We start from the raw sequence: 15,864 nt of genomic DNA, 5'->3' as shown, positions 1-15,864 counted from the left end.
AGCTTCAGAACAACCCCACACTCACCTCCTCCTCTCCTCTTTGCATTGATGGAACCTAATCCTGCTACTTCTCCACCTTCTGTGGAGGCGTATCTGCCCTTTACCCCTCCAGCCCTGCCAGTGCCATTGTCATCTCTCTTGGACCAGAGCAGCACCTGCAGAAGGTCTCTTCCTAGCACTAACCACCTGGGACAGCTTTTCTTCACCTGTGACTTGGACAGTGCTGCCCTCTCCACCTGCCTTGAAGCCCTCTGGCCGTTCCCAAGCCACTTTCTGCTCCTCTCCGCCCTCTCCAACAAACCTGCTCAGCCCCTGTGCCACCACCCCCCTCACAGTGAAAGCCTTCTCTGACGCACCCCTAGGGCCACAAATCCTCCTACCATGTCAGGTCACCCAGCTCTCATAATCTCAAGAGCTCCTGAAATGTGATCTTCTCCACAAGTCTTCCTTAGAGCAGAGAATTCGTTGGCTTTTCTCCACTCAGTAAAAACAAAACTTAGTAAATTTGCCTTTAACCACTATCTAAGGTATGTGCTATTGATGCCATAATAATTACTATTTACTCTACATGTTAGGCACTGTGTGGTTTTACATATATTTCAACTTATGGACAAGGAAAATAAAACTAGCTAAATTATGTAATCTGCCAAAAATCACTCTTCTTGGATAAACTGGAGCTGATACTCTAAAACTCAAATTCTTTTGGTTCTAACGCCCATGTTCGTTTCTTTCACTGTACCACAAATTGAACAAGAAGCACCCAAATCCAGGTTTTCAAAAATCCTGACAAACATTTGTATCAGATCTATAATAACTACGGTTACTGCCTATTTACTGCATGTCTGACACAAGTCACACACTGTACCCAGTGCTTTACATAAATGTTAATGGATTTCATCTTCACCATGCTCTAAGAAGTATCAGTGCGCCTTTCTGTAAACTGAGGCTCAGACAAGTTAAACAAGAAAAGAATTCATAGTAAACAGAGAGGTGTGGTATGGAATGCCCCCTAGAATCCAGTCTGTCCTTCTGGCAACAGCAGCAAGACGCTCACAGATGGAGAAGCATTTTAGAAAGGACTCTTGAAATTTGCTAGACTGGAGTTGACAGGTCACACGTGGAATATCTATGTTATTTGCTTTATGTGTGTGCAAACATGGGATCTTCCTAAGTAGATCAGACACAAAGATTTGCCCAGTGACTTGATTTGATATTTCAAATTCTATGTCCAGTTTGCAGACTGGCAGAGCCTAGATCCTTCTCAGTGACTAACAGGCGTCTCAGTACAACTAGGCCTTTAGAAGAAGATGATGTGCTGATGGTGCTGGCTTGCTCCCTGGCTTGGGAGCCCACAGAGCAGCTTAAGGAACCAACTCAGCCAGAATTTGAAGAGTCAGTGGTGTAGAGGATAGAAGTCCACCAGAATGCCGCAGATCCAACAAGTCTGCTCTCTGAGGGTTCAAGCTGCCCCATATTAGCCATGCAAGCTATAAAAACACCCACCTGCAACCATGATCAAACACATGCTGGCAAAAATGGGGACACAAATTTATAGCTATTAAACTTTTCCACAAAACTAAGAGATAATATCTCATCTGATGAGGTTATTAGGCTAAAGCTGGTACAAACAGTAACAAAAGCAGCAAAAGCAGCATAAATTATTACGACTCTTTAGAAAAGCATTTTGGTAATAAAAATACTCATATATTTTGACCTAGTAATTCTATTTACTAGATTTTTATCCTAGGGAAATCTCAAAACAACCAACCAGACAAAAATCAAAGTACCAACATATTCACTTCACGGATAGCTCTAAGAAGAAAAGACTGCTAAGAATGTAATTCTTTATACTTTGAAAATGATTAAGCAAATTACGGTATATCCACTCAATGAAATAGTACATTAAAATATAAACAAAATATACGTATTTTTATATATAAAATATAAATATAAAAATAATTGCAAAGATTCTAGCCCTATGAGAAATGCTTAGTACGTAGAGTCAGATGAAGGAAAGCAGCATATGAACTCATACTGTGCTATGGTTACAACTATCTAGAAATCAGATGTTTATCTGGTCTAAGGCCAAAGAGAATAGTACGGAAAAATGAAAACCTTTTCACTATTCAAGGTGGCAGGATTGTGGATGGATGCATTTTCTTCCTTTTCATTTCAATTTACATTAATGCTCGTGTAGAAAATAATCACTTTAAAATTTCATTAACCCCATTTTAAAATGTGCCCCTCACACCATCTCAAAAATGTCTTTGCTCTACTGACAGCAAAGCACTTCCCTGTCCAGGGGGAAGAAAGGAAGGCACAGGAGACCCCTCAAATCCAGAGGCAGGTCAGGGAGAGAGGCATTTGTCAGACAGAAATCTCTGCTCCAGGAAACCTGGCACCAACACTACACACACATTGTGGGGCCCAAGCAAGTGTGCACACAGAAATCAGCGCTCCAAGCTATTTTTCAGAATCAGGCCTAAAAACAGCTGAATTCCACCGCACAGTGGGCAGGCCTATTTTTAGACAGAATCTCAAACAGCCAAGAGGCCGCAGCATCCAATCTCCAGCATGCTTCTGCCACTGCACAGAAATGCCCTAAATCTGCTCCTGGACAGGCCAAGGGAGCCTGGGCGACATTCCTGCTCGATGGCTACCTGTCCTGTACTCTCAAGGGCATCCCAAGATCAATTTAGATGACCACATCGGTGGGCAGGACGGCCAACAGTTCTTGGAAAGGGGGCAGGAGAAGGATGGGGGGCCAGTGGTAGCTCTGGGGCAGCTGGGGCTCCCCGTGGGTTTCTCCTAACTGTTGAGGCCTGAGGGCATTTGAGATGTGACTGAATTTTTTTGCTCATCTAAAAGTTGTATGAGTACATAATTTCTAAGCCTTCCCAGACAGAAAGATCACAGAAAGCAATCAGTGTTGCTATTTACAGGCAAAAAGTGTGTTTCATTTTATAATAGCAACAAAATTACATACCAAAGAACTAATTCAAAGCAGAAGTGAGCAAAAGCTACATGATAAAACTTAACTTTACTGAAGAATCCAAAAGAAGAGCTCAAAACAAGACAAAATAAAGCAGAACACATACTATATCTAGACTAAAAGACCCAGGATCATAAAGGGGTCAAGTCTCCATAGTTTAGTTTATAAAACTCACAGCATTCCATTCAAAATCTCAATAGGGTCTTTAAAAAAATAATTTATTTTGAAATAACTTCAAATGTACAGAAAAGTAAAAGAATAGTATAGTGCTCACATACCCCCTGCAACAAGATTCTCCAACTGATAATGTCTTACGTCATTTACCCCATCACCTATACATACTCATTACCTGCATATACTCATTACCTTTTTCCTGTCTCTTTGAGAGCAGGATGAAGGCAGGAAGCCCCAACACCCTACTCTAAATGTACATTTCTAAAATCAAGGACACTCTTCTACATAACCAGCATAGGACCCTCCACATCAGGAAATCAACATTCATACTACACCGCCAATCAAATCCACAGACTCCATTCAAATTTTGTAAACTGTTCCAACAATGTTTCTTTTTCCTCTCTGGAGCAGGATCCCATCCAGGAACAGAAGTTGTCACATCTCACCAGTATCTTGTCAATCTGGAATAGTTCTCAGTCTTTTCCTGACTTCCATGGTCCTGGCAGATTATGGAGGATGGCCCTCAACCTGTATGTCCAGAGTCAGGCCCCGCTTTCTTAGCAGCGCTACCAGAGATGCGGTGCTGTGCTCTTTCCAGTGCGTCATGTCGAGAGGGACGGATGGTGAGCCATCCCTCCAGTGGTGATGTTAACCACTTTCACCTGGTCAAGTTCGTCTCTGCTGCGTTTCTCCACAGTAAAGCTACCACTTTACTCTTTCTAACTGGTATCTTGTGGGAGAAATCCTGAGATTATGCCAATGCCTTGTTTTCGGTCAAGCATCCACCCACTGATGACTCCCATGTAATTCAACTACCTCTAAGATGTCTGCCCAATGGTGATTTTCTATCCATCAGTAGTAGGAGAGCTGTCCCTCCTCACTTATTTATTCATTCACTTAGTTCACACTCAAATTATCCCAGATTTGACCAGTGGAAACCTGTTCAAACTAGCTCCTGTGTCCTTCTGACATCTTCCATTCTTTGAGCATTCCCTTACTTCCTGGCACAAGATGTTTCAGCCTCATCTTATACTTTCCCTGCCCCGATCCCTGGAACTAGCAATTTCTCCAAGGACATCTGATACCTTTTAGAGGAGGATAATATTTAGAAATAAAGATCTGGGCGCTAGGATTGTTCGCTGCTACTGGGATGTCACTGCTTCTAGCAAGAAAATCTTCTGTACATACGTGAACACCCACACCTATAACTCCTCCTATATCTACTGTGTCTCTATGTTAAAGAACCATGACTTCATCTTGGTACCTGTAATTCCAATCCAACACCCTCAGGGTTTTTTCTAATCTTCCCTCCTTCCATGTTTGTAATCTCCTCCTCAGACAGGAACAAACCTGGCTCCCACTATCCTCAATGTATACTTACATACTTGCTTCATCAGTTTACTTATTTTGCTCAATGTAACCAACCTCCCAAGCTCTTCAGCCTCACCCTTCATGTCCCCTCAGCCGTGGGATTTGCCACTACCTCTGCAGAGCGCCCTCTCACTAGGTTTTGATAAATGAATTCTAAAGTTCATCTAAAGAAAATATCTAAAGATAGTCAAGAAAATTTGGAAGACTAGGAAAAGTCAGATATTTGCTCTACCCTATATCATAAATTTTTCTAAATGATAATTAAATTAAACAGCATTGGGATAACAAGCTATCTGTCTGGGAAAAAAATAACTGTGTTACAGACTCCATCTCATAATACCCATAAAAATAAACTCCAGGTGAATTAAAGAGCTAAACATCACACATACACAAAAAGCCATGGTAGTTCTAGAAGAAAACACTAACAATCCTAGGAAACCAAGCTGATGTTCAGTCTTGAGTTTCTAAATGCCATTCCTCACTAAAGGGAACCTGGGCTGCTTGGGAAAATGGCTGATTTTCCAAGGGGCAGGCAAAGCACGAGGTGTAAGCCTCCAATACTCCACTGTGCTGGAAAGCCAGGACATGCTCTCAGCCTAATGGACACATGTCAAACCAGCCCCAGGGGATACTCGTGATTTTGTGGGACCAAACCTTTTTTCTTTCACTATATTAGATAAATTAGCTCTCTAGCTCTGTGTTTATGAACATGGGTAAATTTGAGAAACAGTATACATGACAAAGACATGGTGTTTGAGACCACGGGTCTAAGTAGATGGGAGAGGGACTTAGGAGGCTCCAACTGCTCAATCTGGGTGATGAGTACAGAATGCTTTTTACAGTCTCTCTGTGCTTTTCTGTATGTTTGACATATTTTGCAAAGAAACAAAATCCTGGTGTTGTTCCCCACTCCCCCTGCCCCCACGAGTTTGAGAAAACACCACTGAGTTCACAGGATAGAATCCAAGATCCTTCAGCTTCTGACACCAATGGAATTTCCAGCTTCACCTCTCATAACCTCACTTCACACCTCCTACTCCAGTGACACTGAACTTCTCTCCATTCCCCAAATGTGCTTCCGACCTCCAGGTTTTTGTCCAAGCTGTTATCTGCATCTGCAATACTAGTACGCTGCCCACTTTCACCCTGTGATTAACTCAGACTCTTCTGTGAACACATGCTCAAAGGTCCCTTCTGCGGTAGCCTTTTTCCAGCGAGTCAATTGTTCTTGTCTTTGCCCAAACAGCTCCTAGCGGCAGGGAGTAGTGGAAAGGGCACACATGGACTCTGAACCCACTCGGTCAAGATTCCGAACTGGGTTTTGCAGCTTACTGCTAGTGAGATCTTGACCAGATTCTTTAAGCCTCAGTTTCCTCAGCTGTAGGACAGAAACGCCCCCGGAGTTTGCCCTTGGTAGGGTGAATGATACATTGCACTGTTCTGCCAAGACTTCTCCCCATACTGGAAGAAAGCACCATCTTTTTTTTTTTTTACTGAAAATTTTGAAACACTGTGTAAGTCCAGAAAATGGCTAGAAGGGATACATACCAAAACAGTAACTAGAGGAAGGATGACTTCTTCCATGTTTGATTTCTTTTTAAAATAAGATATAGACATGTGTTAGCTACGTAAAATATTTTTAAGAAAAATTAAGTAATGTCATGGAAAGCTGCTAGCAGAACTCTGACTGGGACTGAAGCCGTGCAGGTGAGGAGGGATGGGAGAGGGCCAGCGAGGTTCAGGCTACACTCAGAAAGCAAAAGGAGGAGTAAGGAGGGTCCCTGTCCTCAACAAGCCCACGTCTAACAGGGAAACATTTATACACACGTATATTCATCATTCAATGCACATCTGAGCAAACACTATACATTCCAGGCAATGATTGTAGGTTCTGGGGATACAGTTATGAACAAGACTCACAAAATCCCAACCTTCCATGAAAACAGCATTCAAATAGAGACAAAACAACTAACAAAATATATATATACACCAGGAACTAAGAAATGCTCAGAGAAATAAGGGAGGCGAAGGAGACAGAGAGAAGGAGACAGGGGAAAGGGTGGGATCGGAACAGGATGCTCAAGGCCAGCCTCCTTGAGGTGGTGATGTGTGAGCAGACGATCCCATGAGGTAAGGGAATAGATCACATGAAAACCTGTGGAAAAGCAAGTGCAAAGGCCAGAGGCAGGAATGAGCCTGGAGACAGGAACAACAAAGGGGCAGGAGGGCAGGGGGGAGATGCAGCTAGAGAAAGGCGCCTGAGCACACAGGCCTCACTACTGTGGGGTCCACAGACCGGCAGCACTGCCGCCCAGGGCTTGTTGGAGATGCAGTCTCGGGCCCCGGCGACCCACAGGATCAGAATCTGCACCTTAACAAGCTCACCAGTGACTCACACGCATGGCCCAGTTTGAGAAGTACTGAAGAAGGGCCTTGTAGGCCACATAAGAATTCTAGGGGCTGGCCCGGTGGCGCAGCAGTTAAGTTCACTCGTTCCGCTTCTCAGCGGCCCGGGGTTCACCGGTTCAGATCCCGGGTGCAGACATGGCACCACTTGTCAAGCCATGCTGTGGTAGGGCATCCCACATATAAAGTAGAGGAAGATGGGCACAGATGTTAGCTCAGGGCCAGTCTTCCTCAGCAAAAAGAGGAGGATTGGCAGTAATTAGCTCAGGGCTAATCTTCCTCAAAAAAAAAAAAAAAAAAAAATTCTAGATTTTACTACAAGGCTTTGGAAGGTTTTGAGCTAGTAAGCAACATACTCTGGTTTCAATTCTCAAATGGCCACTCTGGCTGTTTTGTGGAAAAGAGACTCCGGGAGGGGCAAGGGCAGAAGCAGGGAGTTAGTTAAGAAGCTATTTTGCTCATCTGGTAAGGGATTTGGGCTGCACAGATGAACGTGGTATTGATGGAGGTGGTGATACGTGGTCAAATAAAGGACATATTTTGAAGTTAGAGCCAAGGGAAATTGCTAATGGATCAGAAGTGGATGTGAGGGACACAACACCGATGACAAACAGCAGCAGCCAACACTAGCTGAGCACCAGTCACGTGCCGGCCACTGCTCTGTGTCCTGTACTGGTAAAAAAAATTCATTCAGTCTTCACGTTAGTCCCATGAGGAAGGTACAGCTGGCAACCCCGCTTGATTAAAAAGAAGATAACGAGGCAGAGAGAGGTTTAGTAACCGTCTAAGGCCTCAAAGCTTATCCGGCGGCAGTATGGGGTCTGAGCCCAGGCAGTGGGGGCCTGGACTCCAGCACTGTCCCTCACTGAGCAACTGTGAGCACGGCACCATTCAGAGAGGTGAGGGGGGAGCGGGAGAGGCTGAAGGGAATCAAGAGTGCTTTGCTGGACATGTGAACTGTGAGGTTCCTAGTGGCCGTCAAGTGGAGACGTCTGGGAGATAGCTGGCACGTCTGGATCTCCGGGGAAGGTGGAGATGGAGATATAAACGGGAAGGTCATCAGCACTGAGATGCACTTAAAGCCAAAGGAGCGCATGAGATCACCCAGAGCAGTTTTTCAAACTGAAGCTTGTGAAATCAATTTAGTGGGTCATGAACAGCACTTAAAAAAAGGAAATAGAACAGAATGGAAAAATAACAGAGTCCACAGCTCAGAGGGAGCTAAAGTGTAAGAAGTGTGTGTGAAACTTTTGTGTCTATGTGCACAAGCGAGTGTAATGCGTGTGTACTAGGTTGGTAGTTGGTATAGGGTCAAAAGAGGTTTAAAACCACCAGCTTAGGGATTACGTTGATGCCTGAATCACTCCAACACTTAGAGGTTGGGAAAGAGGACGAGAAGCTAGAAAAAGGGAGTAAAAGGAAGAGAAAGCTAGTGAGGAAGGAGGAGAGGCAATGTGGGGTCACCAGAGCTGAGTGCGACATGCTGGACTCCAGATGTGCTGGTAAGGGTCATGCAGTATGACCCCAAGACAGATGTACAGAAATAATTACAGGACGGAGAGGTCAGACCAGTGCTGTGGGAACACAGTGGGTGGTGACTCGTTTAAGACCTGGTGGCTGAGAGCCGACTGAAATAGGATGAGACAAGGATTTTATTTTAGACCCTGAGTCTGAGCGGACAGCAGGATATCTAGTCTATAATTTCCATAGACAGCAAATTATCCAGTCATTCGACTTTTCCAGTATTTACTACGCGTTGGGCCCTTTACTAGGCCTGGGAATACAGAGATGACTAAGGTGCTGTTCTGCCCTGAGAAGGATTCCTCTCTGGAAGAGAAGACAGAGGGCTGCAGGGCAGCAAGGTCAGGGCCACAGGCGGAGCGTGTCACAGGTTTTCTTTCCATCCATCTGCTCACCACTAGCCAACCCAACCCAATACTCTGTCCAGACCACGTGTGTAACCCCTGTACTCCTACCTCTTGACTTGTGCTTTGCCCTGCCCAAAAGTGTTTCCCAAATCGGAGCCATTCTTCAAGGCCTGGCGCATATCTGACCTCAGCAACAAACCCTTCAGGACTCGGTGATCTTGCCCCCTTGAAGGTCCACAGCATTTCCTGTCCACATGCCCCTACCTGGTGCCTGGTCCTTACTTCCCGACTTCAGGTGAGTGCCTCATCTCCCCAACGAGGCCGTGCATCGCTGCAGGTGTGTAACAAACATGTCTGACGTCTGCACGGCGCTCCAACAGCCAGGCAAATACTCGCTTCCCCACTACAAGACCTCCCTCAGTATTGTTACTGAAACAGACCCCATCAAGTCGTCAGTGGCTCCTAATTATTAGTACAACACACAGACAGCTCAGTCTCGTCCTCCAGGCATGCCACACAGCCTTCCCTTTCCCCGCATCCCGAACACCCTGAAGCTGGAACAACGGCAATCAAAACAAATACAACAAACAAAGACGCAGAGAGATGAAATTAGAGGAGACTTCAGGAAACCATTGACAGCTGCTGTCTTTGGAGTGGGACTGCAGGGGACAGTCACCTTCTAGGAAGTGCTTTAATGAAAATAACTTTAAAACAGGAAATAAGACTTAAAACTTAATAATTGCAGCTATTTTTACTGAGTACTTACACTGTGTGCTAGGCAATATATTTTAGTTTCATTTAACCTTAACAAGTCTGTGATGTAGTTATTAGCCACTGTGCAGATGGGGAAACTGAGGCTCAAAAAGTTTAAGCAACTCTCGCAGGGTCACCCAGCCAGTCAGCGAGGAAGCAATGCTGGGATTTAAACCCAGGTCTAACAAAGAAGGTGCCTTCACCTGCCCTGTCCTCAGCCACGTCCCGTGCACTCCCTAGTGCCCCTGCAGGCACCTTCTGCAGCCTTTCCTTCGCTCTACCTAGTTCTTCTGCTGTGATACTAGCGTTGCTGACATACCGCTCACCCCTAAAGTCTAGTGCAGATCCTGCTTTCCCCTAACTCCTCCCTAGAGTGCACACCACGCTCAGCATCCCCTGAGAGTCACTCACTCCCTACCTCCCCCACAGCTTGGGGCTCAGGCTCTCCTGCTGCCGTGCACATAGCAAGCATTCAAATGCTGGGTGAATCAGGTTGACAACATAAATTCTCCTTCTGACAAAAGCAAAGATAACAGACGGAGACCAAAAGTTTCCATCCGTGAGGGCCGTTCATGCCGTGGCCGGGTTTCTGTGACGCCGCCCGCATCCCCTGCTTTGAGCCTTGTCTAGCTGAAGCACGAGGAGAGGCGGGATGGTCTGCAGCCCTTCCACGAAGCGGCTGAACATAACAGATCACCGCTTCTGGTGAATAAAAACTACTCAACTTACTATTAAAAAGTGAAAGCAATGTAAATCAAAAAGTTTTTCTTAAGGGTTTTAAAGAGTTTTGAAAATTAGTTACCTTTTTCCAAAGGCTCTAATCTTTGAAAGAAAGCACTTTTTAAGTTTAGCACGAGAAATGTAAAACATAAAAAAAAAGGTGAAGTATTAAAAGATACTTTACAGATGTGTAAACCCGGAGACACAGAAGCCCATGAATCAGACGTGTTTAAAATACAAAAAGCTCTTTAATACCAACGGACCACATCTGATTTTACAAACAGAAGTCGAGTCCAAACAAATAACACATGTAAAACAAAAGCACGGCCCCAACAATCTGAAAAAGGAATTACAGGATGGGACAAACAGATTTTAACGTGTCCTTGGCCTTCTTGGGCAAAGCAATGAGAAATGCAGTCGACCAAAGCATTAACACTTGATTTTATTGGAGGTACCAACACCATAGGTCAACCTGTCAAATGAAGCAAAAAGGCAGAACTGAGTTCTATGGGTATAGTCCACTCCAGATAAAAGCCAATGGGCCTTTTTACAGTTTATGGGGTCCTCTCCATATGGCTGAGGATGCAGGCATGGGAGGAATATTGTCTGGATGATTAATTCCTGCGAAAGAGCACAGCAGCTGGGAGGAGCCCAGGTGAGCTGACACACCCTACAGCTAGCATGCCGCCTCAGACTCACAACTCCGAAGCACCAAGAAACAATGTGTTAGACCTTGTTAAATGCACTATAAACTAAGCTTCCTTCTGAAGATTACTGAGCTTCCCACTTAAAAACAAACAGAAAAACAACGAAACCCACAAAAATTTCACACCTATAAATAGCTCAAAGGATTGTTTGAAACATGTTACAAACTTCAAAACTCCAACAAAACACTAAAGAGAAAAAGTCACCTCTAAGTCTCCACGAAGAGCCTCAAGAATTAGCAACTTGATCTGGGGTTGGGAGATTTTAGAGAAATAAAAAAGCAGATCACTTCAGTAGCCTAAGATCTTTGTGAATGGCTTTAGCTCTAGACCGTATTTTAGGTTCTCATTTCATTTCAAAAAGGAAAAAGAAAAGGGCAAGCCACAACTCTAACAGGGAGAGTGCCAGACATACACATAACAGGCCCTGAGAGACAAAAGAAACTCCTCCTGACAACTGTTGCTGTCTTTCCCAGGAGATCTGAGAAGCAATAACCATAAAACCCTCCTGGACTGGGGCCTCCTTCGATGTACAGTACTAGAGAGAAGAGCAGGAGACGTGACACCAATCAGTACACGACCATCTCTCCCCTTACGGGATAGCAAGAGCATCGAGCACTGCTTTCCTACTCAGAGTCAAACTAAATGTCTTGAAGAAAGAGACCAAGAAAAACATGTTTTAAAAAATCATCTGGAAATAGAATTTTATTTTAGCAAGCAAAATGAGCAAAAATACAACTTTATTTTAGCAAGGTACAACTGCTTCCCCTATTAAACTTGTTTTCAATCGATTCTCCTGGGCGATGCATCGGAAAAAATACTATATTTAGGGCCAGGAAACCTATATTTAAATACTTACTAGTTTTGCCACTTGTTCTGTGACTTGGACAAGTTACTTAACTCACAAGTCCCACTTCCCTCATTTGCAAAAATGGAATTAACCTACCTTGCTGCCTCACAGGAATGTCTCTCAATAAATTTGTAAACTGCTAAGTTCCTTACACATTAAAATGATCATTTTAGTATTACCATCCTCTCTCACTTTCCCAGGTAAAAGTCTGAACCAAAGACAAAAGAGGCAAAAGAAGTAATAAGGAAAAGAACTAGCAGAGGGGTTAGATATCAATCAAACAAATGAACTGTAACAAAACAAACGCTGAAAAACAAGATAACTAACTACCATGGCTGATAGAAAACTGCTCTTCGACAGTTAATTTCTATGTCACCCTCTAATTAAGAAAGCTCCCACACCCTAGGATCTACAGTCCATTCACAATAATCACAGGAGGGTTAAATCCTCATCAGGCCTCGTAATTCACAATCAAAACGCCAACTGAGCACATTCTTCCTCTACAGGCAAGAGCCACAAGCCACAAGACCAATCCCCACAGTCCCCACTGAGGGACAGTGGCCTGATGCTGGAGACCCACTCGGAGGCAGCTGGGCTCTGATGTGCCGGAGAGTGTCTCTTCCTTCCCTGACCAAGGGCATGACATCAGCAAACGCCAACCTCAGCCATCTGAAACAAGCCCACAGAGAACAGGTGGCTGACGAGAAGCATCACCACTTGCAACCCCAAATTTTGATAACAAAAGCCAAAAGGACATAAACATTTTCTGAAAAATCAGCTATTTCCAAATTTTCCAAATGGTTATAATAATAGCTAAAATTTATCTAGTGATTACTGTGAGTCAGGCAATAGTCTAAAAGCTTTGGTTGTTAACTAATTTAATCAGTGCAATCCCAGGTAAGTGCAATTAATATTTCCATTTTTCAGACAAGAAAACAGGCCCAGCATAGTTATTTGCTTAAGGTCACACTGCTAATTAAGTGGCAGAGCTGGGAATCAACAGTCAGGGAGCAAGCTTCGGAGACCACGCTTTAGATACTGACTCAGAGAATCCTCCAGCCAACACCGCCTGGTTCACCTGAGCAGCTCTTCATCTCATGCTCAGTGTCACACCGAGATGTAAATGAGACGCTGCAGTGCCTCTCACCTTATGCTTGTTTCGAGGTAAATGTTAGAATAACATGAGCCCATGAAAATAAGGTCTCATTTTCTGCATCCCATAACGATGGACTAAATACTCTGACAAGAAACTGGATGAAATATACTTACATCTTTTTAAAAGTAACAAAAAGCTTACAGGATAGTGAGGAATTATGAAGTTAAATATCCTGGAAAGAATGGAAATCCAAAGAGGTGAGACCTGGGGGCAACTGCTGATCTGCCAGAGGTGACCAGAGGCCCAGTGGCGTGCCTGGCCCTTGCATGGCCCTGCCTAGGGAGATACTCGGTAACCCTCCCCGAAGCAGACCAGTGGAGTGGGGCTGTAAAGAGCTACGTCCTAGGAATAAGAGTGAACTGGAAGTAAATCAGCCTTCCCAGGGACTCAGCTTCAAATCACCTGGTTAGTAGAGAAAATCTCTAACTCTCAACTTGGATTAAAGTGATCCTGGTCTGCTAGTGCCCTCACGTACCTGTAAAAAGAAAACGAAGATCCTCCTTGGAAAAGACAGCCAAGGCCTCTAATTATTTCTATAAATAATGTTTCAAATGCCACGTCCAGCACACAAATATGAATAGACAAAACACCATGAATAAGAACCATCACAAACAGCCACAGACCCAAAGGGACTCCAGATAATGGTGCAGAGAGAAGGAGATGATACAATAATCATATTTACTCTGCTTTAAGAAATAAAAGTCAAGCTTGAAAAATTTAACAGGGAACAGGAATCCATAAAAAGCAACAGAGCAGATTTGGAAAGAACTGGAACTGAAAAATACAGTAAACCTGTCCATTGAGTTCTTAATTTCAATTAAATGCAGATTAGTCAAAAAGAGAATTGGTTAAATGGAAGACAGGTCAAAAGAAACCACCCAGAACAACAAAGAGAAAAGGATAAAAAATATAGGAGAAAATATATGTGACAAAAAGGATACACTAGGAAGGTCTGACAAATCCATAAACTGGAATCTCAAAATGAGAACAAAGCAACATGTGAAAGAATTGTTGGGAATTCTCCAGAATAGAAAAGAGACATCAAGCTCCAGACTCAAGAAGCCTGGTGAATATAAAATTAGTGATCTATTACCCTAGAATGTCTTCTAAAAATGACACGACCTGTTCTGTAGGTGGAGTGCCACAGCTAACTAAACAAATATCTACTGCAGTCCTACGAGGGTCCAGACGCAGAGAATATGACGTAACACTCCCAGCATGTGAGGAGCTCAAAGTCAAGCATTTAGAAGATACATCTTCAATCATAATAATCTAATACTCTCTCTACCTATGGGCTACCAAAAAGAAGAAAATGAGAAAGGCGGGGAGAAAATGCTAGAGAGAAGTATTTAAAAGGAAAATGGGTTAAACTTAAAAGCAATCAAATGAAAAGGCACTTGTAAGAGTACAGTAAGGACACGCCAGCATCATCCAGTGGTCCAGGAACCAGAAGCTATTTCCACTCCTTTCAGTGTCCTAAGTGAGCACAGCTCATAACCTACACTGCAAGTCCTTGGCAGGAGAAACTCAAAGAAGAATCTTTTCTTCATATTCCCTCCCAACCCCACCTAATAAAGGATTTTAAAATTGTTATTTACTTACTTTTTATTTCATCAAAATTAAAAACTTTTTAAAAATAATTATTTTATTGAGGGGCTGGCCCCATGGCGTAGTGGTTAAGCTCTGTGTGCTCTGCTTCGGCAGCCCGGGTTCGGATCCCAGGCACAGATGTACCCTACTCGTCAGCCATGCTTTGGTGGCAACCCACATATAAAGTGGAGGAAGACCGGCATAGATGTTAGCTCAGGGCTAATCTTCTCAGCAGAAAATTTTTTTAAAAATTTACTGAGGTCATATTGGTTTATAACACTGTGTAATTTCCGGTGTACATTATTATCTATCAGTTTTTGTATAGACTGCATCATGCTCACCAACAGTCTAGATTTTATCCGTCACCAGACATATGTGCCCCTTTACCCCTTTCACCAATGACACCCCCATCCTCTTCCCCTCTGGTAACCAGTAATCTGTTCTCCTTATCCATGTGTTTATCTTCTATATATGAGTGAAATCACATGGTGTTTGTCTTTCTCTGTCTGGCTTATTTCGCTTAACATCATACCCTCAAAGTCCGTCCATTCTGTTGCAAATGGGATGATTTTGTCATAAAGGTAATTTCTTAAATAATAAATCTAAACAGATAATTCTGACTTAGCTCTATTCATGGTGACATAACCAATTCTAACAAGCACCTTTTCTTCTATTACTTGAGCCAACACCAAGAAGCTGGCTCTTGGAAGATTAGGCGAAGGAAGGAGAGTTCCACCAGGAGCTAGGTGAGCACAGAGCAGTTACCGGGGAGCAGAGAATCCCTGCAGCAGATCATCAGGAAACAAGTGTATATAACGCATGGAATCCTCAAGTTATATGAAAACCAGTCTCGTCACAAGCCCAAGGACCTCTACCTTCTAATAAGCGCAACTGCGGAATGAACCCTGTCATTCAAGGGGGTGAAACACAGGGAGACAGCTTCTGCTGTGGCCTCTCCCTCAAGCTTCTGTAACACAGCACAACCCCACACAGTGAGTCACGTGGGAGACAAGTGGCTGAAAGGTAAGCACTAATGCCCTGCTCCCGAGGCGGAAAGTCGACATGCAAAGAAGCAAGTGCTACACACACAGAAATGTTGATGAAATAAAACGAACTCTTTCTGAAGCACAGTTCTACTGAGGTTTTAGGATAGGCTGTATCCCGCACTCAGGAGCGCGCCTGTGATTCTATGTTTGGAATATGACCTTCAGACTAAAACACAGAGACGCGATTCCATACATAACTCTAAACATCTGTCTTAGGAATAAAGTGGCTTACAA

General features: G+C 43.7%; 1 protein-coding gene across 4 annotated transcripts in view; it reads right to left on the bottom strand.

Moving 5' to 3' along the window:
* The window catches only part of TCF20 (transcription factor 20), a 103,570-nt gene that overhangs the window by 60,391 nt on the left and 27,315 nt on the right, over window positions 1-15,864 (bottom strand). The window lies entirely within an intron of this gene.

Source organism: Equus quagga, chromosome 19 (assembly GCF_021613505.1).
Source record: "Equus quagga isolate Etosha38 chromosome 19, UCLA_HA_Equagga_1.0, whole genome shotgun sequence".
NCBI lineage: Eukaryota > Metazoa > Chordata > Mammalia > Perissodactyla > Equidae > Equus > Equus quagga.
The sequence above is the reverse complement of the archived record's forward strand: the minus strand, read 5'-3'. Positions and strand labels throughout refer to the sequence as shown.